The 21,409-nt window shown below is 39.3% G+C and overlaps 1 pseudogene; it reads right to left on the bottom strand.

Moving 5' to 3' along the window:
- Positions 1-19,676: 19,676 nt before the first annotated feature.
- On the bottom strand, positions 19,677-20,999 carry LOC119540465 (annotated as a pseudogene).
- Positions 21,000-21,409: the final 410 nt, after the last annotated feature.

Here is a 21,409-nt window from a genome sequence, read left to right as displayed (position 1 = left end):
CTTCATAACTAGTTTCAGTGTGTGTGTGTGTTTCTCCCCCTCTCCTTAGGAAATGCATGAGTCATTCATTCTCCAGAAACCCTATGAAGAGTGCTCTGATTTCTACAGCTTGCTCAGTTACTCATTTGTGCCCTGGCTATAATCCTTGGGACTCTCAGGCATCATGGTATAATGAGAAAGAACCATAGATGGGATTCAGGTGAATGGTTTCTAGAGCTGTCTCTGCCCCATGCCAGCTGTGTGATCTTGAGATGTTACTTCTCTCTGAGTTTAATTTCCTCATCTTTTGAAGAGTACATTGCTTTACACCAGGGATTGGCATTTTTTTTTTTTTTTCTGGAAAAGGTCATACAGTAAATATTTTACTATATTATCTTTGTTATAACCACTCTACTCCTGCTGTGGTGCAAAAACAGCCACAGACAATACAACTGAGTGTGGCTGTGTTCCAATGAAACATTATTTATGGATACTGAAATTTGAATTTCATATAATTTTAAGTCATAAAACATTATTTTTTCCAACCATTCGCCATACAAAAAGGGTGAGTAACATTTTGCTGATCCCTGAACTACATCATGGTTCTTAAAGGAGGATCTACAAAAGTTTGAGGGAGGAATGCGTGGTATAAATACTAAGCAGCACCCTTTTTCCATTGCTCTAATTTGTCTTTTTGTCACAATGTTTAATTTACTTGGAATTCAAATACAATTATATGTTAGGTGTTTTTTATGTTTATCAAAGGGGGTCTAAAAAAGATTGATGAACTCTGATTTTCACCATATCCAAGGCCTTCACTACTCACATTCTTTGACCCCCTGGATTGGGTTGCAGTTTATATTCATCTTCTAGGGTGTTTCTGGGCCACAATGGACAAAACAAAATTTGTTGATTTCATTTATTCATGCCATAACAGGGGGCCAAGGTATGAATAATACAAAAGAGTGGATAAAAAAATAATTTATATACCTGAAACTATCAAACTGCAACCCAGTAGCCTTGACTCTTGAAGATGATTGTAAAAAGCAATGTAGCTTACAAGGGGTGACAGTGTGATTGTGAAGACCTTGTGGATCACACTCCCTTTATGCAGTGTATGGATGGATGAGTAGAAAAATGGGGACAAAAACTAAATGAAAAATAGGGTGGGGGGGATGATTTGGGTGTTCTTTTTTACTTTTATTTTTTATTCTATTTTCACTTTTTCTGGTACAAGGAAAATGTTCAAAAAATAGATTGGGGTGATGAATGCACAACTATATGATGGTACTGTGAACAGTTGATTGTACACCTTGGATGATTGTATGGTATGTGAATATATCTCAAAATTGAATTAAAAAATCATTTATAGTGCATTCGATGTTGAAATGCATTCTGGATTTTTTTTTTTTTTTCCTCTGAAGATTTACCTTCCTCAACCCTTTTGCTGATATGAAAATGAGTTTGCATTACTTGAGCTCACAGTGGATTACGGTAGAATAGGGATGCAGGGGTGAGACTTACTGGAAATTCAATAAAAGCGTCACCCCAGGTTAAATCCTCCCCCTTGATGCCTCCTGACTCTCCCAGCCACTGAGATTCGTTTTTTTAACCAGTTCCAGCACTCCCCCCCTCTCATTTGAGCCATACTGTTGTCTTCCACATTCTGACCCTGCATCCTCAGCTTGACTCCAGTCCTGGGACTTCCCTGACATTTCCCAAGTGGTAACATACCCTCTTGTTCACCTGGTCTAGACACTGGGAACTAGAAAACACCACATAATTTGAATAGGTTAAATCAATTTCTATTTTTTTAGACATCCCTACAGAGAATCTGCCTTGGCTTACACGTGAGGGGTGGACAGCCTTCTATTCTGGCATGTGTTTTTCTCTAACAACCTAATTTTTTACCCAGGAGGATGTCACACTCTTAACAGTTTGGTTGAACTAGCCTAACCAGTCCCTTCCTCACCATCCTGGGCCTGACAGATATTCCTTCCTATTGCACCTCCCTAGGAAGGCCCCTGTCCAGGCTGTGGCATGAGTCCACACATGGCCTTAAATTACCAAGTAGCCTTTAATCACTACCGGAGATCCCAGGGGCAAAAAGGAGTGCTTGTGACTTACACATGTTTGTCTCAACTCATCTGGATGGGAAATAAATCATACAGGACTAAGGAGCTATGTGATTTCATCTGGATGGCAGAGTGATAGCATAACACTAAGGAGACCTGTGTATTTGTCTGTGACTTCTTTTAAGCATGTCTCTTAGGACCTTGCAGCATGAGTACCTGGATTATTTAAAGGTTGAGGAGGTGGGACTAAATGCTGGTTAGCCTCTCCTCCCTGTCAAGGTATGCAAACCACCCTGTTATTTGGGAAGCCAAATGATATTTTTAAATATTGATGAATGTGTTTACCTCCTTCCAATTTCTTGGATCCTGATTATTCTCTCAGTCTCATGCTTTCAGGTAGATTGTTACTTTAGAGACTCAGACACAAGAAAGGAGTAAAGACCAAGCTTTTGAATTTCAAAAGTTCATGGCAGAAAGAAAAATTTCAGAGAAAATACTATTGGATCTGTAAGAGCCTGAGACTTTTAAACATCAGTACTGGATGTGCTGGCATAGGTCCCTTCCAGCATAGAAGAAATAAGCACAGATTGTTTGTCATATTGTCTTCCCCAGGTAAAATCTGGAGAAGAGGAAGAGAGGTGAGCAAGGTAGTGAGAACCTGAGAAAGTTTCTAAGAAAGTGACTCCTACTCAGTGGTTAACTGCAACAAAGAGAAAGAGGTTAAATACTGAATGTCCCCAAATGAAGTGATCTGAGATTAAAGCTGACCTTGGACCTACTGCCCCGATGGATTCCAGCAGGGTCCTAGGGTACCCCATGCCACCCTAGAGTAGCAGCACTGAACAAGAAATAGTATTATATCATGTCTTGGATAAAGGGCCAAAGATAAGTCTCAGAAGTTTTTTGTAAACTCAGAGTGGCATGAGAAATTATCCAGCAATTGTCCTTGAGTCTTTTTAGAGAGCTCAGAGTCAGGTCGTGGACCTGGAAGATTCACATAGTCATGAATGGCAATGTGAAACAGAAAGTGCTGCAGAACATATGACAAGAGACCTGGTGGGGTTTCAATTAGCAAATATTTATTGAGTGCTGACATGCAAATGGTGTGTCAGATACCATTCTAGTCACTTGGGATACAATAAAGAAAAAAGAAACAGATAAAAATCCCTCCTTCATAATGCATCTTAATGTTGGGGGGTGGAAGGTGGGACGGAAAATAAATACAATAAAGGAGTATGGGAGAATTTGTTAAATTCTATGAAGAAAAATAAAGATTTGGGAGAGAGTGCTGGAGGGAGGTGGTTAATTTTAAATATGGCAATCAGAAAATGTATCACTGAGTAAAGACCTGAAGGGGTGAGGGTGTGGAAATACCTGGGAACAACTAGTGCAAAAGCCCTGAGGCAAGCATGTGCTTAAAGTATTGGAGGAAAATCAAGGAGGCCAGTAAAGCTGTAAGGTGATGAGTTAGGGGAGAGTAGGAGAAGTCAAGGTTAGACAGGCCACATGCATCTAGATCGTGTAGAGCCATGCAAAGCAGTATATGCTTTGGCTCTTACACTGAGTGAGATTGGGAGCCTTTTACTGTTCAGAGCAGAAGGGTGACATGGTTTGACTTAATTTTTAAAAGGATCACTTTAGATGCCCTGTGTAAACCAGGTTGTGGGCATCAAAGTGGAAGCAGAGACAGTAGTAAGGAGACTACTGCTAATCCAGGTGAAATAAGATGGTGGCTTAGACAGGGAGCTACAGTGTAGATGAATATAAGTGGCTGGACTGTATGTATATAGAAGATGGAAGCAACAATATTTAATGATAGACTAAATGTGGATTATGAGAAAAAGAGAAAAGTCAAGGACAACTCCAAAGTTTGGGGCTTGAACAACTAGGATAGAGTTGTCAGTCACCAAGTTTGGGAAGACTGAGAAAGGAGAAGGTTTGGGGTTGGGAGAATATCAGGAATAGGTATGGAACATGTTACATGTGAGAGGTCTATTTTACTTTCAGGAGGAGGTGGGATACAATGTAAAAGTGGAGGGGTTGGCCTTAGTGAGGAGAGAAGGCATTAGAGCATATAAGCATTGCCGTTAGTAGGTGGAAATGCAAGATTTTTGGCTAATATAAGCTTGCATTGATCCAGTTTAGGCCCAGATGTTTTCCCCATGACATAACATAAGCCTTCTCAGAGCTTAGATGTTCTTTTGAAAAGATCTACGAGAAATCAAGAATTGGCAGAATTAAACCTTATCATGGCTAAGATTACCCATAATTAACAAAGATTAGGCTTTTTTTTTTTTTTTTGCCACTAGACAGAACAGGGGCTTAAACAGAGATTATATACAAATGAATTACAATTTTCATTGTATATTTGTGTTTCCTGTATTGGGAATATCATGTGTTACACTTTTTAGTAATGGGTGAAGGAAAAACAGTATCATGAACATATGAGCTTAATGTAACAATAATTGAAAGGTAAATTTGAAAGCAGAAGGGAAAATTTATGACCAAGGAAAGAGATGGGAGGCTCATGTCAGCTGGTGGGAGAGATAGACAGTGGTCCTGCTCTTTTGCTTTGTCAGAAAACATCTGATGGCAGCTCTCAGATTTACGGATTGGACTTCGGAGTGTTGTTGTCCATCAGAAGACTCTTCAGGGGAGAATGACTCAAACCACCTCCTGGGAGGGAGCAACTTGCAGAAAACTCAATGGAATTATGTTTAGCATTTTCAAATATTTGAAGAGCTGGCACTGAGGAGGTATTATACTTGTGTCCTGTGGCCCTGAAGGACAGAGTAGGACTAATGTAATGGAAGGTCCAGGAAAAATTATTTCACAAGATGAAATAGCCAGGGTTGTTCAAAGACAGGGTGACCTGCTACCAGGAGTTCATGAGCTGGCAAGGGAGGTTTCAAGCAGAAATTCCACAGCTATTTGGCAGGGATACTACATATAAAGGATCCAGCATCAGTTTCCTGCCCAAACCTGAGATTCTATTAGCCTATGATGACACAGTGAAAACACTGACTGAAACAAAGTCTAGATATAAAGGCTCAGCAGGAAATGCGGAAGACCAAGAGTGAGGACGAAACTCATGAATTGATGTTCTGTTTATACACATTTAGCAAAGAAGAATAATAACTGGCTGCATAATCTAGCATGGGCTTTCATTGGTTCACTTGCTAGAAAGGTTTTAGGTTTACTTTAAAAACAGGGACTTGAATATTGCCTAAATAAATACTGGATAATTTGGCAGGTAGAGGTAGTTTCAGAAGAGAGTCCTTATTCTCACTCTTTTATAAACATACACAAGGAAAGAAAACAAAAATGTTTCTGAAGGAGATTTTAAAGGATCAGAAGCTGGTATTGAAGAAGAGGCCACAAAGCTCCATTTTACTGTCGGGTGTCATTTTTCAAATGGCTGTTAATCACATCTCCAATCCTGTCTGGAAGCGACAAAATATTAGTGTTCTTAGCAGCGAGGCAGTTAAGTGATTACTGTCTCATGCAAATCCATTGTGGTTTCACCTTAGAATGAAGCAACAAAATTACAGTCTCTGTGTCCTTAAATTGGCCTCAGATTTTTTTTTTTTTTTTACAAAAAGAGACTACAGTCATGTCACTGAGGCTCCCAAGGGAAGAATTTAGGATCAAAATCTTACCTCAGCTGCATACCATTCTCCTTTGAATCTGTGATTCAGAGTTTTGAATGTTAGTGCTCATGCTTTTGCAGACATTTGACATTTGACATCCCCCCATTTAGCACATGCTTTTATAGTACTTACTCTGTGCCAGGTGCTATGTTAATCACTGGGGGGTAAAAAGTTAATTTAGGCAAGGTCTTGCCCTTGAGGAACTCTTAGTGGGAGGGAAAATCCAGAACATCAATCATGCAGATGTTGTGTGTTATGTGCTGAAATAAAGATATGATGGGAGGTGATGGTAGTGGGAGATTTCAGAAAGTTGATATAGACTGAATCTTAAAGGTAATTAAGTTTTAGTCCACCATGGCGAAGATTGTGTCCAGCAGAAATTGTAACGTGTTAACATCCAGGAGCATGGAAGAGTGGGAAGGACTGGTATTTCATGCTGGTTGGAGGAAAAGTCAGGTGGAAGAGAAGGTCTGGAAATTAGAGATGAGGCTAGACAGGTAGATAAGAGCCATATCATAGTCCTTGTGCACCAAGACAAAGAGGATTTTATCTCGAAAGTGACGGGAAGGTATTCAAAGATTTTTAAGTAGGAAAGTGATGAGCTGGATTCCAGCCTTTAGAACTCTCTCTCTGTATCAGTGTGGCAGATGAGAAGACAGTTAGTCTGAGGGCTGAGAACTGAGAGGACGCTATTACCCTAACTGAGCTCTGAACAGTGGGTGAGGTGAGATGATCCAGTACCAAGGAGGGAGGATGGAGATAATTAATTATTCCTACTTAATGGTATTGTTGTGAGGATAGAATGAGATAATTCATATGAAAAACTTGAAACAGTTCTTTCTATATAGAAATTAATCAGTTAATTTTAATTGTTAACATTATCCTCCTCCTCCTCATTATGATTACTAATGACTGATTGGATCTGTATGTAGGATGGAATAAGTAAGAGGGAGTTACAGAAGGTGACTTTCAGGTTTCTGATGCAGACAGCATATATTCTATGAAGTTGTCTAACAACACTGTAATAAATACAAAGTCTTTTTCAGTCATTATTTAATTTTCTTTCCTCCTAAAGAAATCTCTGAGTGTGTGTGTGTGTGTAGGGGGGCACAACAACAAAACATGCTAAAACTCCAAGAGATAAACTGATTTATTTTACCAGAACTTCTGATTCCAAGCCCACTGCATTTTTTGCTCTACAGCACTGCTTATGGGAAGCACAGCTGGAAAAGTGAAAGGCATAATGAAGTAATCTAAAGAAAGCTGTTGAAATGGGGAAAAAACACTAGAATCCAGGGTCAGATATAACCCAAAACACAATTAAACCCTCCCCCTTTTGTCGTCTTTTTTGTTCAAGTGGCTTTACTGAGATATAGAGTTCTTACAAATATATTCACCTATACAAACACCACAATCAAGATGTAGAATATTCCCATCCCACAAAATGTTTCCTTATACTACTTTGTAGACAAACCATCTTTACTTCCAGCCCCAGATTTCTGTCACGAGGACTAGTATTGTGTCTTCTTTGATTTTATATAAATGGAATAATGCAGTATGTATTCTTTTTTTTCTGGCTTCTTTCACTCCCCGTGTTTTGAGATTCATCCATGTTGTTATGTGTATAGTAAATTTTTTCATTTTTATTGCTTAGTGGTAATTGGTTATATCAAAATCTGTTGATCCAATAATTTGTTGATAGATATTTGGATTGTTTCCAATTTCTGACTGTTTTATGTTTGTTTTTTAAAGAGAATGCTTTAAAATTTGGTAGGCATTTTTGAGGTAGGAGAAAGGACCCCTCAAGCACAAAATAGTGAGTATAACTTGCTACAATCGTTTTGAAGGACAATTTGGCAGCATCTACTAAAGTTTGCAAATGTCCATACTTTTGATGTAGAAATCCAACTTTTTAGGATCTATTGTACAGAAATTTCTGCACAAGTGTGTAAAGGTACCATGAAGCAGCCTGTTTAAAGTGTTGTTTCTTCTTAAAATTCTCTCTGACATCCTGGGACACCCCATTATCTACTTGGGATTTAGCCAAATGGTTTTTCAAGGAGCTTTTTGGATTTGTCTAATAGCCTTACTCTAATGAGTGGTCACTCTAATTATTTTATTTTACAGTTAATGAAATTTAGTTGCAGATCAAGCAAAGTTCCCCCAGAGAAAAAGGCCAGGCCAACAGCAGAGCACTGGGTCCAAGGTTCCTCTGCCAATGTCTTGGCATCAGTACTCCCCAGCTCTCCACTTGGGCTGCCATCATCATGACTAGGATGCCTTTAAGCATCAGCAAAATATGAAAGCTTTATGATGGATGTAAGGTTTCACCTCATGAGTCAAAGTTGAATCCTGATAATAGCAAAGTCTAGATCTAAAATTTGCTCTTCTACTTATTTATTTATCCAATCATTCATTTATTGAACTGATTATAGCAGTTATACTTTTATGCAAAACACTGTGCTAGGTTCTGGGCAGGCCAAGACTGTAAAATAAAAATTGATCATTCTTTGGCTTTTCAGAATACCCATCTAATGACAACAGCAGTTCTTACTATGTGCCAGGCACAGTGCCAAGTATTTTACATTAATTTTCATATTTAATTTTTACAACAGGTAATATTAGTATCCCTGTTTTATATATGGAAGAAGAAACTGAGGTTCAGAGGTGTTATCCAACTTGCTCAAAATAACACAACTCGTAAATGGCAGAGTTTGTCCAGAAGTAGGTATACTGTTTCCTGCAAAAGGGATAAGAGCTCAAGGTATCCAAGAAGAAGCTAGAACTGAAGTAGTTACATTTTTTTAAAACACTTATTATTTTGTCATTAGTCTTCAGGCCAAAAGCTTCTACATGTTGGCATGTCCCACAGAAAGGTGACTTTTCTTGAATCCAGCTTTCTTCCTCCTCTCCTCCTCAGAAAAAAGAATGGGTTGAAGTAATTTGTGCAAAAGAGGTTTGGGTGATTGGAGGCATCAATAACCCAAACATACACATCACAGTCCACTGTTTCCCTATTGTAACTCCCCAGAGCTCAGGGACAGCCTCATGGTCTGGTATCAAGACTCTTTTCTCAACTGCAGTCTGCTCCCATTACATTAAAAAATCAAACCACTGAGATTCTTTCCAGTTCTGTGCTTTCTGCCAAGGAGATTCATAGATCCCTGGAGTTCAAATGAGCCCTAGTGCATCACTTCAGGCACTTGTCATCTTTCCTCTCTCAAGGCATGCACAGCACCTTAGAGAGGTTAACTGAATCATTGAATCATCCTTATTAGGACTTTTTATTTTATTTTTTTTTTATTTTTCTACAAAAACAATTTTTACTTCTGGGGTTTAATTGGGTGTGCCCACAGGCATGACACAGGTTAGGACTTCTGAAAACTGACTCCCCCAAATTTATTATTTTAAAATCTGAATGATAATTGTTTCAGTTCCTCCTTTTACTCGTACAGGAGATTAGGGAGACTACATCTGAATTTCTAAAAACATAGATGCTGCATAAGAAAGGGCAAGATTTATGCACCAAGGGGTTAAGGCAACAAAGGAAGTCATCGTTTCTGGTTTTCCCTATCACTTGAAGTCCTTTTGGATCAGGCAGGCTGTCTCCTTTCTCAGTAGAGTATTAAGTTAACTGCAAGCTACTCAGAAAGCTGTATCGATTTCAAGGTCACAGCTCTGCCTTTTTTTTTTTTTTTTTTTTTAATGTGAACAGTTCGGCAGGAGAGGGGTCCAGAAGGGTGTGAAGGAAGGTAGAAGAGAAGAGAGGGAGTTATTTCAGGCCTTCTTTCAGCCTTCTATGTCTGAGCTCCAGGACAGACCTTCCTATTGTGAAACACTGGACCAGTTGTTGCGGTCTGAAGATAAACAACATTCCAGCAGTTCCTCTAGAGGCTACCCAAGGCCTTGTGCTTTTGAACATTTTCCTAACCCTCCACTGATCCAGGGGCCCAGGATTACTCTAGTACCTGCTGTGGCACACATAACATTCATTTTGTGGTATCTGTGCTCTTAAACTGGGTTATGGTAATAACGAGCGTAGGATGAGATCTGTACGCCTCTGTCTGGTCGTTAAACTGATGAAAACAGTACCATCTTTGTGTAGCATTGGAAGCCCGAAACGTGCTGATTGGAGGTTGGTAATAGCAAGGGTGTTTTGCCCTGATGTATGAGGTTTCTGTCTTCATTAAGGTCGGAGTCTGAATGAGGACTCCTTGGGGTTAGGCAAGGGCAAGTTCAGAAACCAGTTGCAAGCTGTTAACAAAATCAACCTGGGCTTATCATGAAAAGGTTGTACCTAAGGGTGCTGTGCCCAATTGAACAAGTATTTCAAATGAATTCTTCCTAAGTTCTTCATTCTTATATAGGTAGGCATGGCTTTAAAGGGCATAAAGCCACAGCAAATCAAAGAATAGCTCAGACTTGCCTTTCACTTTATGACTGAGGGTTTGAGTGATGATTCATGGACAGCTAATGCCAGCTCTGGTCCTAGGTATAGGTCTACCTGGAAACACTAGTTCTCTCAGTTTTGTATCTCTTTCTAGAGTTTATCACTTGTACGAATATCCACTGTTATATTTGTTCTCTGCAGTAAACTTTAAGGTATATAAAGGGAATTTCATTAACCTCATTTTAATGATAAGAAACTGAAGCTCAGAGAGATGAAATGACTTACCCAAAATCTTACAGTTACCACTATTATGTAAGCAAAACAGTTTTAACTTTTGTTGGCATCAGGTATTATTTTACCTTTGGCATTATGTACAATAGCTAATTTAGTACGTTTAAGATAATTATGGCAGGAAGACTTCTAAGATGACCTCTAATGATCCCCACCTCCTATATTCACACCATTATGTTATACCCTCCCAAACCTAGTGACTTGCTTCTAAGGAATAGAATATAGCGAAAATGAAGGGATGTCACTTTCACGATTAAGTTAAAAAATATGGTCACCTCCATCTTGCTAGCAGGTTCTCTCTTCCTGACTTTTATGAAATAAGCTCTCCTTTTGGAGAGGCCTCTTCACGTCTCACCAATCAAGGAACTGATGGTGAACTCTGGCCAACAGTCAACAAGGAACTGAGGCTCTGAGTCCTACAGCCCATGAGGATCTGAATTCTGCCATTAAATGTTGAGTGAGCTTTGACTCCAGTTGAAATTGATAAGACTGTGGCCCAGGCCAACAACTTAATTCCAGTCGTGTGAGAACCTGAAGCAGAGTGCCCAGCTAAGCCATGCTCAGATTCCTGACTTACAGAAACTGTAAAAAAATAAATGTGTGTTGTTTTAAGCCACTAAGTTTTGGGTAATTTTTTTAAACAGCAATAGATAATAAATATGTCGTATCAAGATGATGTTGATTTGCATTTCTTTAATTGGTAACTAGGTTGAACATTTTTATATATTTTCACTCATCCATAAAAATAATCATTAAGGTACTATTATTTGCTGGCTCTGTTCTTTGGTAGCAGAGATGTAGAGAGATAAAAAATACTGCATTTTTCCCTCTAGGAGCTCACAGTCTATCGTAGACCGACAGCCAAAGAAACAAGCATAGCATTATAATCCAGTATGATAAGTGCTAAGAGAGAGATATATGTTGGGTGTTCTCCCATTAAGGAATGCTCTCCAAGGGATATGATGTCTTAACTCTATTTGGAAGGTTGAAAAGTATTAGTTCACTTAAGAAAGAGAGAAAGGAGGAAGTGTTTTGGGCAGAAAGGACAACATGTGAAGACACATGGAAGCATATTAGAGAAGAGTATGTTTAGGGGACTGTAGATACCTTAATTTAGAGGGTGGGGCTATGGCGAGGCATGGTGAGAGATAAGGCTGGAGTCCCAGATTCTGAAGGGCTTCTTAGTCTTGCAAAGGAGTTGGAATTTTGCTGAATCAGAAGCAAGAATTTTAAGCAGGACAGTGTCATAAATTAGATAGCAATTTGCAAATAGTTCTCTAGGCACAAGGCAGATTGCAGAAATTTAAACTGGAAGGAGGGAGATGAAATGGGTGTTCAGTAATAAGTGAGGTGAAATGTGAAGAGGCTGTGAATTAAGACTGAGGCAGAGTTAAAATGGAGAGAGGAGGCCATAAGGAAGGTAAATGAGCAGGATTTAATGAGTGATTTGATGAGTAGCAGAGAGGAATGGGGAGAGATGAAGAAACCAGAAATGAGACCCAAGTTTCTGGCTGATTGCCTATGCAGATGGTGGTTCCATACACTGTGATAAAGAGAAAAAGAAAGGTAGATTTGGAACATTTAGGAAGAAAATGTTAGTTTTGAACTCTTGACTTTGAAGTGCTTGTATAACATCAAAATGAAATTGGTCAGCAGTCAGTTGAATATATGGCTCTGGCACTCAGGATAGAATTCTGAGATGCAAATGAAGATTTGTGTGTTATCATCCTATAGGTGGTGGTTCAAATCATGATGTAGAAATTATCAAGGAAGAGTGTATAGAAGAGAGGGAAACCAACATTTAAGGGAGAGTTAGTGAGCACTCGGCTGGTTTATCTATTGGTGGCTCGAAAATTTTACTAACAGCTGTGAATGTGCTCTTGGTATTGATGCTGAAAGTAATCTTTGTTTTTCCTCATTATTCATAATAATTTGTTTTTCCATAAATTTCAACTTAAATAAATTTCATAAATTTCAATTTAAAAATTAGAACCAGATAGTTTTCTCTGTTTGGAATTTCACTTAATATTTTCTCCTTTGTGGTTGTACTTATTGTCAGTCCTTTAATTTAAAATGTAGATGGTAACATTTACATAATAAGATAAAATATATTTATTTAAATGCTTTAAAATAAATGATATGTTCTTTCCAAAAAAACTATATATACATGTATAATAACACCTTTACTATGAGGTACTGCAGTATGGGATAGCTTGAACTTATACTTAGATTAAAATATTAAAATATTGAATGTGATATTTTCAATAAAAAACACAAGCATTAATAAAATACTAGAAAGATGAATCCAAGAAAAATGAACTCTCTTTAGTCCTTATTAAATAAATACAATATTATTAACTGCATGTTTTTAATAAAAATTGGCACCTGACACACTCAATTTTTGAAGCAATGATATAAAAGTAACAAATTATAAGTAACTGAGAAAATAAATAATAATTAAAAGATTTATGTGATCATCAAGCTAACTACTCATAGATTCTCAGGCCCTAAAAACAGTTAAAAGAGAGCAACACTGTAATATGATGGTACACTCACATTATAATGAGTGGGCGTGGAACGTGGGGAAGAAGTTGAAAAGAGAAATCATATAATCATAGTAAAATGCCTCTCATGTACAATGTCAGAAGTTTTCAAAGGTATTTAGTATAAATGCCTCTTTTTTATCTTTACAAAATTTCTGTAAGTATAAAGAAGGCAGGTTGGGATTATTATTTCCATTTTATAGGCATGAAAACTGAGGCTCAGGGATATAAAAAGTCTTGCCCAAGGTCATATGAATAGAAAAGAGAAGAGGTTGATAATCAGCTCTTGCATTTAAAGCTTCTGATTAATGTTTTGCATTTTTAGGTTAGCATTTTATTCCCCACAGCATGCATGTAAAAATGTGTGTGTGTATACATAGATGTATATAGAATTTGGATGGCCCATAAATGTGAATATATGGGGAATAAAAGTATAAAACAATGGATCCCAGACAATTTAAGGCATCACTGAAGTATTTGCAAAATTATTTTGTTTTCCATTAAAAATTAACCAAAACTTCCTAAATAAACTAGCATTTGAATGATTCATGAAGCTGTGCAGTTGTTGATATAAACCCCTCTTTTCTATTTTGTTTTTGTTTTTTATGTTTGTTTTATGATTAGGAATGAGAAGTCCAGCATCTGTAAACTTTGCTTATAAAAACAAGACTTTTCTCTTTATATAAAAATCAATGTCTGTTAAGAATTAAATTTAACACAATTATTTATATTCTAATTTAGAAAGAATAATGCATGATGCAGGCTCATCAGACCATAGGACCTAGTTTGCCAAAAAAGTGTAATGAGAATTCATCCAGCAGAGACGCCTAGAAGGCAGGTATGGCACTCGGTGGCAAGAAACCAGCAGGAACTTCCATGGTCCCAGTAACCGAGGAGACTGTGAAGAAAGAGAAGCTTTGGAGTCCCTCCTATCCTCTTAAACTGACAGCCCGGGGCCAGTGGAATTAGCAGATGTCACAGCTTAGAGCTCTTCTGGTCCATTTATAGATGGGAAAATTAGGAACCAAGGAAGGAAAGATACTTGTAGGTTATCAGGAAGAACAGCCATCTTCTATGTTTTCCACTCTCATTGTTCCCTTGTCATATTTTGAGGAATGGATAGGCCCTCACTACCTCTTCCAATCTGCAGGGGACCCAGTGGGGAGAGAAGGGAGTATTGAGTAGTCCACCCCTGCCAGGACCTCAGGGAACTACCCCGATTCTTTTCTCATCTTTGCTAGGGATTCTCCCACAGCCCTCTACGCGATGATTTGGACAGAGGCTTCACGGCACATCTCCATGACCCCCACCTCCCCAGTTATGGTCTATCATTGTGGTGTAAGGAAAAGTGCAATGTACTAGGGCTCAGAAGTCCTGGCTCTACACCTTCCACCTATGAGACCCAAGACCAGTTGCTCAACTTCACATGGTCTCAGTTTTTTCATTCCTTAACAGGGTTTCACAGTTACTACCATGACACCGCTCCAAGTTTTTATGAGGATTAAGTCAGATGGAGGGTATTGAAATTTAGAAACCTCTAAGGACAGTACAGGTATGAATTATCATCTGATCCCAAAAGGAGTGTGTATAAGTGTCAGAATCTCAGGCTCTACAATTAGACAAAGTACATTTTACTGCTGCTTTTGTCACTTATAAGCTATTTGAATTCAGGCATGTTGTATAACCTTATTAAGGCTAGGCTTCCTCATTCTGAAATGGTAATGATAGAAGTTCCTATTTCTCCTCACTGGATTATTTTGAGGGCCAAATTAGACAAGGTCACAGTGGTTGAAACATGTAAGCAATAAGCGCATTTTATTATTATTCTGTATGTATAAACTGTGTCTGCTGTGATTCCTAAATTCTGATAGAGCAGGGCCTTTTTGGAAGTCCCAGCCGGAATTTCTTATTCTGGATAGATTGCTTGGGTGCTTATTTGAACTAATCCGTAATCATCCTTGGAATTTATTTTTTCCAGGGTTGAAAATGTAGTTATTTTTAGAATGAAAAAATCAGAAAGATCTGCTCCTTTCAAATGTTTTCTTCTCTATTGCTGCTCAGTTTTTTGGGGGAGGATAGTGAGTTTTTAGGGAAAAAAATCTGTCAGGAGAGGGAACATAGAAGACTGGAAAGATAACTGCACAGCAATCTAATATTATTTCTGTCCCTGATTCATTGCTTAACCTATTGCACTAGGTCTCTTTCTAAGAATTCCGTTTTCCCAATGGTGAAATGAAAAGGGTAAGACTGGATGTCGTCAATGTAAAATGGTAGTCATAGTAAAGCATCTAACATAGTTTCTGGCACGTGGTTAGCAATAAATATCATTCTGTTCTCCTCCCACCCCATGCCTACTCTACTTTTTAAGGAATTTATAGTTCCGACATTTTTGAAATTTTTTATTTCTGTCCCTTGGCAAAGTAAAACTTGACCTAAGTATGTTGAAGTGTTTAACATGAGGGCAGAATCTAGTGGAAAACAGTTCAAAATCCCAAAAGATGGTTCCATGTACTTAGAATCTCTTTTTTAGTCTAACTAACAAAAATAGACTCTTTGATTAAAATTCTGTGACTTCCTTTCAGTTGGGACCATAGCACTCTCCTGAGTGCAAAACAGAATGTACTTTAAGTTTTTTTCCCAAAGGGGTGATTGATATCTTGGTGCTATGTCATACCCAGTGAAGAAACTTTGGAAGCCAATGTACACATCTGTAAAAGGAGTGAATGCCCTGGATGAAGCCTATCCACTCAGAACTGAGCTAAGCTATGCAGACCACACAGGAAATTGAACTTAGACCCCTCACCTAATTAATTGACTCTTACTCAACCAGCTCCACTATGAAAACATTAACTGTTAGAGCTGAAAAAGGGACCTTAGGTACACTTACTGTTACAGTTTGCTAAAGCTGATGGAGTGTAATATACCAGAAATGGGTTAGCTTTTTCAATGGGGATTTATTTATTTACAGTTCTAAGGCCATGAAAATGTATGAATTAAGGCTTCAAGCAGAAGTTATCTCCTTGGAGGAAATGCTGCTGGCATCCGGGGTTCCTCTGTCACATGGGAAGTCACTTGGAAGCGTCTGCCGGTCCTTATCTTATGAGCTCTGGTTTCAATGGCTTTCTCTCTCTTAGTTTCTCCAGATCAAACTCTGGATTTCATCTCTTAGCTTCTCTGAGCAATCTGAATTTCATCTGTCTTTTATCCTCTCATAAAGGACTCCAGCAAGGGGACTAATACCTACTTTGAATGGGCTGGCTCACATCTCCATGGAAACAACCAAAAGGTCCCACCCACAATAGGTCTGCTCCCACGGGGATGGATTAAAAGAACATGGTCTTTCATAGATTCAAACCAGCACATTTTCTAACCAAGTTCCCCATTTTACAAGAGGGGAAACGAGATGAGAGAGGAAAGGAGAACTATCCAGTGATCAGGGGGTCAATAGAAGAGGTAGGACAGAATCCAGATCTCTCGACTTCTAACCACAATATCAGAAAATGCCAAACAATAATGTTAAAGGATATAGAATATGTATTTCCGCATGAGATGCTGCACTTCTTTTATACAAAAAATTTTAAGTCTCCTCTGGACACTGATGTGCTCAAATTCAGTAACTTAATTGTTTGAAAACTGTTTTTCATTCCTTAAATGAAAGGCACTGTGGAAAGCTATTTTAAATGACCTTTAAACTGAGGTTGCAATCCTTGAACTAGGCTAATTTCAGGTTTGGGGTGTGTGTTGGACATCTTTTCCTAAATGGAATCTCATTGCATGGATTTCAGACTTTTGCCCTGTGAGTTAGCTGTTCTGTTGCCCAGCTATTGGAGGTACAAGCTGTATAGTCTCTTGTCTCTGTTGCCTTTGGGGGGACTTGGGCTTGGATAAATGTCAGCGAATAGGACCTGCAGAACCCAGATGAACCAAGATGTGAAGTCAAGTGGAGGCCTTTTGCCTAGGGTGACAAGTTTATGAAGAATCTCGAGGAAGCTGAGTGGAATCATGCACATAGAATACTGGTTTTCAAACTTAAGTGTGAACCAGAATCCCCTGGAAGGCTTGTTAAAACACAGATTTCAGAACCCACCTATGAAGTTTCTGATTCAGCAGGTCCAGATGAGCCAAAAAATTTACACGTCTATCAATTTCCTTGGTGATGCTGATGCTTCTGTCCTGTGGACCATAATTTCAGAGCACCCTGCACAGAACATAATGTGTTGACCCACATAGCTGATATCCAGCAACACACAGCTGACATCCAGTAATTTTAATGGCACACAAAGAATTCTGGAGGCTTTGCTTGTAACGGGCCTCTGGGCAAGGACTTAGCTTTTTCCTTTGGGTCAACTTGGGTCTCCAGTAATGTGGCCAGCATTTAGAAAGGCATTTGATATTCTGGTTTTAATGTAAACACTTCCCACCTGTCCCAAGTATGTGTGTCCCTTTCCAAGAGCTTTCAACATTTCTGACATTGGCAGAACCCTAATCTTTTCTCTCCTTCCCTTCTCAATCTCTCTCTCCCTCTCTCTTGGCCCGCATCTGTTCTTTTCACAGCTGTGGCTTTTTCATTCTGTCTGCTTCTCTTTCTTCTCATCACCAACACTACTCCCTCCCACCACCCCCCCTCATCAGGATCAAAATACTCTGTTTTTATTTATTTACTCCACAGCTGTCAGTGTTGTGTCTGGGTCACTGCAGAGCAGCTCGCAGGGAAATGCGATCCATGGAGAGTCCTTAAAATTGCGATACTTGTAGTAACCAGTGTACACACAGTCAATAACACAGATACCTCTTTGGTCCCTGGATTGGACTGAAAATGGCTGGCTTAGGGCTTTGTGTCAGGTTGACCCCGGGAAGAATGAAGCCTAGTGATTTTTGGAATTTGCACCAGGCCATTTAAAGATATTAAACAATTCTGAGTATTTAAAAATTTTAGCACCAGGAAAGAAAACCAAGTTATTCAGTGGAAAGAGCTCTAAATTAGGAGTCAAGGAGCTGAAATTCTAATTCCAACTCTGCCACTAATAAACTGGATGACCTTGGACAACTCCCCCGCCCCCCACCATCTCTCTTCTCTCATCCTTCAATTATTGGTATGAGCCTTGATTTCCAAAGTCCCTTCCTCATTTGTGGGAGAAAGTACTGGGAATATGAAGACTCAACGGAGATTTGAATTCTTATATGGTGGTTCTACATTCTATTTAATGATCCCAGGCTGGGTTCTAGGAGTTCCCAAGTTTTCAATGGAGTAATTGACAAACTAGGAAGTGCAGGATTTTCAGGCAGAAAGATTAGGTCAGTGAAAGCAATATAAATCAACCAGTGAGGATTTATTCGTAAGTAAGATTCTAAAGGAGATTTGAGAAAGGCATCCTGATATTCAGTCATCCCACCAGTGGTGGAGAAGGCCCTAAACTGGAACAGATATATGGAAGGCAATCCATATGAAAGATCAATCAATGTGAAACAAAATGAAAATGACCAGAATCTGTAAGTCTGTCAGGTCTTTCCTTCTTATCCATGCTCTGAGCAAAACCAACACTAAGAAAAAATGGCAGAGTCATGCAGATAGCTATAGGGAAATGATCTAATGGGTGAAATTAATGAAGTTCCTGGTAAAGTTTCAGTTTAATTGCATTATTTCTCACATTACCAGGTTATTTTTCTGGGAAGTGGTTGGTGTCATAATCGTTAAAAAAAAAAAGAAAAAAAATCCTGTTTAAACCTAATCTATTTATTTTTCTTAGCACCATAATTATTTTTGTTGCTACTAAATGGTAACCACCAAAAAAGATGTAAAATTTATTAAATAGTAATTCAAGTTTTGAAAAAATTGAGATTTACAATACATAATCACAATCTCTACTTTAGTTAAATGTTACAATAGCCCTATGAGGTAGATAAGTAATCATTATTTTCATTCATCACATTAGGGATCTGGGGACAGGGGGATATGGGACTTTGCTAAGTTCACATAGATCGTGAGCATGGTGAAGTCACCAAAATACAGATCTTAATTTAAATTAATTGATTAAAAATTAATGTCTTCATACCAGCAAACCTGTGTATATGAAGATAAATAAGTTAAGCTTTCTGTTCTGAGGTACAAGTGGAGAAAGTCAAATGTGTAAATGAGGTCATATGTGTAAATGAGATGGGTGCAATAATGAGTTACAGGTGCTACAATAAATGTACATGCAGACTGCAATAGGAGCATAAAGGTGGAAACTTCAGGAAAGGAAGTCAAACTTTTTTTCTATTAATCTATAAATTATTCATAAGGTTCCTGTCTGACAGATATTTATATTGTATTTTGTTATAATTATCTTTCTCAATATAAAAGTTAAATATTTAGGATGCATACTACACATTTCTTATGTAGAAAAATTGACTGTCTTGCACATTTCTGTAAAACAAGTATAATTTATCACTTTATTTAAATTATAAATCAAACATACTTTTCCATGGAAAGAAACATCTCAAAAATGGTTTGGAAATATTTGGTTGAGGAAAGAATAAGGAAGTGGCCTGTTCTGGGCATTCTGTGGAATATTAAAATATTGGTATACAGCACGCCGGTCACTTTTTCTTCACAGGGCTTTGAATACATTCCAATAATTTTTCAATTTAAGGATTCTCTGTCATTATAATCATTCTCCTGCCTTCTTTTTTTTTTTTTTTTTTTTTTGGAGATGCAGAAGTTTTTATTGGTCACTAGTTCCCCAAAGGGCACCCTGCTTCTGCTGCCTCAATGCCTCAGAACATTGGTGTCGTTGGTCTCAGATGCCATTTTGCTGTCCACGATCCTGAGGGTGGTGGTCTTGTGGATGGTTTGCATGGAGTTGCTTCTGCCCAGGGTGTCACAGAGACTGAAGTCCTCTCCGTCTTCTAGCAGTCAGCAATAGATGGCAATCTTGGTCTCCAGCCTGACCTTGATGTCCAGCAGGGCCTCCTGCTCCTGGGCCTGGTGCTGCCCCTCTGCCTGGGTCTATACCAGCTCTGACTCCAGGTGCAGGAGGACCCCGTTGAGCTGCTCCATCTGCAGGGCATAGCAGGGTTCCACCTCCCACAGGCTGTTCTCCAGGCTGGCTTTCAGATTCCTCATGGAGTCCAGGTCGATTTCCAAGGACTGGACAGTACTTCTCAGCAACGTGAATGTCATCTCAGCAGCTCCTATCTCAGCGGACTGAGAAGTGACCACTGTGGTGCTCTCTTCAGTCTGCTGAGACCAGTACTTGTCCAGCTCCTCTTGGTTCTTCTGAGCCAACTCGTCATAACAGGCTTGGATGTCTTCTATGATCTTGCTGAAGTCCTGAGACTTGGGTGTGTCCACCTCCATGGTCAGCCCAGAGCTAGCAATCTGGGCTTGTAGGCTCTTTACTTTCTCCTCATTGTTCTTCTTCATGAAGAGCAGCTCCTCCTTGAGAGCCTTGATCTCCATCTCTAGCTGCAGCTGAGTGATGTTGGTGTCATCAATGACCTTGCGGAGCCCATGGATGTTGCTCTCCACAGACTGGCGCATGGCCAGCTCAGTCTCTTACTTGACTCTGAAGTCATCAGCAGCCAGCTGGGCATTGTCAATATGCAGAACGATGCGGGCGTTGTCGACAGAAATTTCAAAGATCTGAGCCCTCGGTTCCTCGATGATCTTGAAGTAGTGACTCCAGTCCCTGACCTGGGGTCCCTTCTTCTCCAAGTGTTCCCAAATTTTGCCTTCCAGTCTCCGATTCTCAGTCTCCAGGCTCCTCACCCTGTCTAGATAGGAGGCCAGGCAGTTGTTCAGGGCTTGCATGGTCTCCTTCTCGCCCTGGATGCCCCCTATTCCAGCCAAACCCCCAGCCATCCCGCCTGCCAGGCTCCCAGACCCCCAGCTGCCCCGGGAGCTAGAGGAGCAGGACACAGAGATCTGGGAGCCCGAGCCCCCAGCGCCCACATAGATGCTGGCCACGCTGCTGGCTGGCTGGACCCAGTGGCTGGGCAACTGGACCAAACCCAGGGATCGGTAGTTGGTGGAGAAGGTGGTGGAGCGGGTGGTGAAGCTCATGTTGTCTGGGGAGTAAAGAGAGAGGCCAGGGCTTGGGATATGGATGCAGATTCCTGCCTTCGTTTCTTACCCTTCATCTCATATTCTCCATTTTCCATGTTTATAAGTTACAAGGCTAAAAGTTCTACTGCTATTTTATCTTTATATTGTTTTTGAAGTCTGTGACCTCTTTTAAAAATAAATACACATATTAATAACTCTGGAGCATGAGGACATAACCTCTCAAAGATTATACAGTCATTTGTAAAATAAATCAATACTTCTAGTTAACATTTCCCCATTAATTTCTTCTAATGAAAGACATGCTCTAAAATTAATATGATGAAAGAATCTTTCGCCAAACGTATGTGCAAAATTCCTTCAATAAATACTTAGTACGCAAGAGCAGCTATGCTGGATTAACCAGTGGAAGTCTCATAGGAACGTTAGGAATGATT

The sequence above is a fragment of the Choloepus didactylus genome, chromosome 1 (assembly GCF_015220235.1).
Source record: "Choloepus didactylus isolate mChoDid1 chromosome 1, mChoDid1.pri, whole genome shotgun sequence".
Lineage (NCBI taxonomy): Eukaryota > Metazoa > Chordata > Mammalia > Pilosa > Megalonychidae > Choloepus > Choloepus didactylus.
Note: the sequence above shows the minus strand (reverse complement) of the source record. Positions and strands in the feature narration are given on the sequence as shown.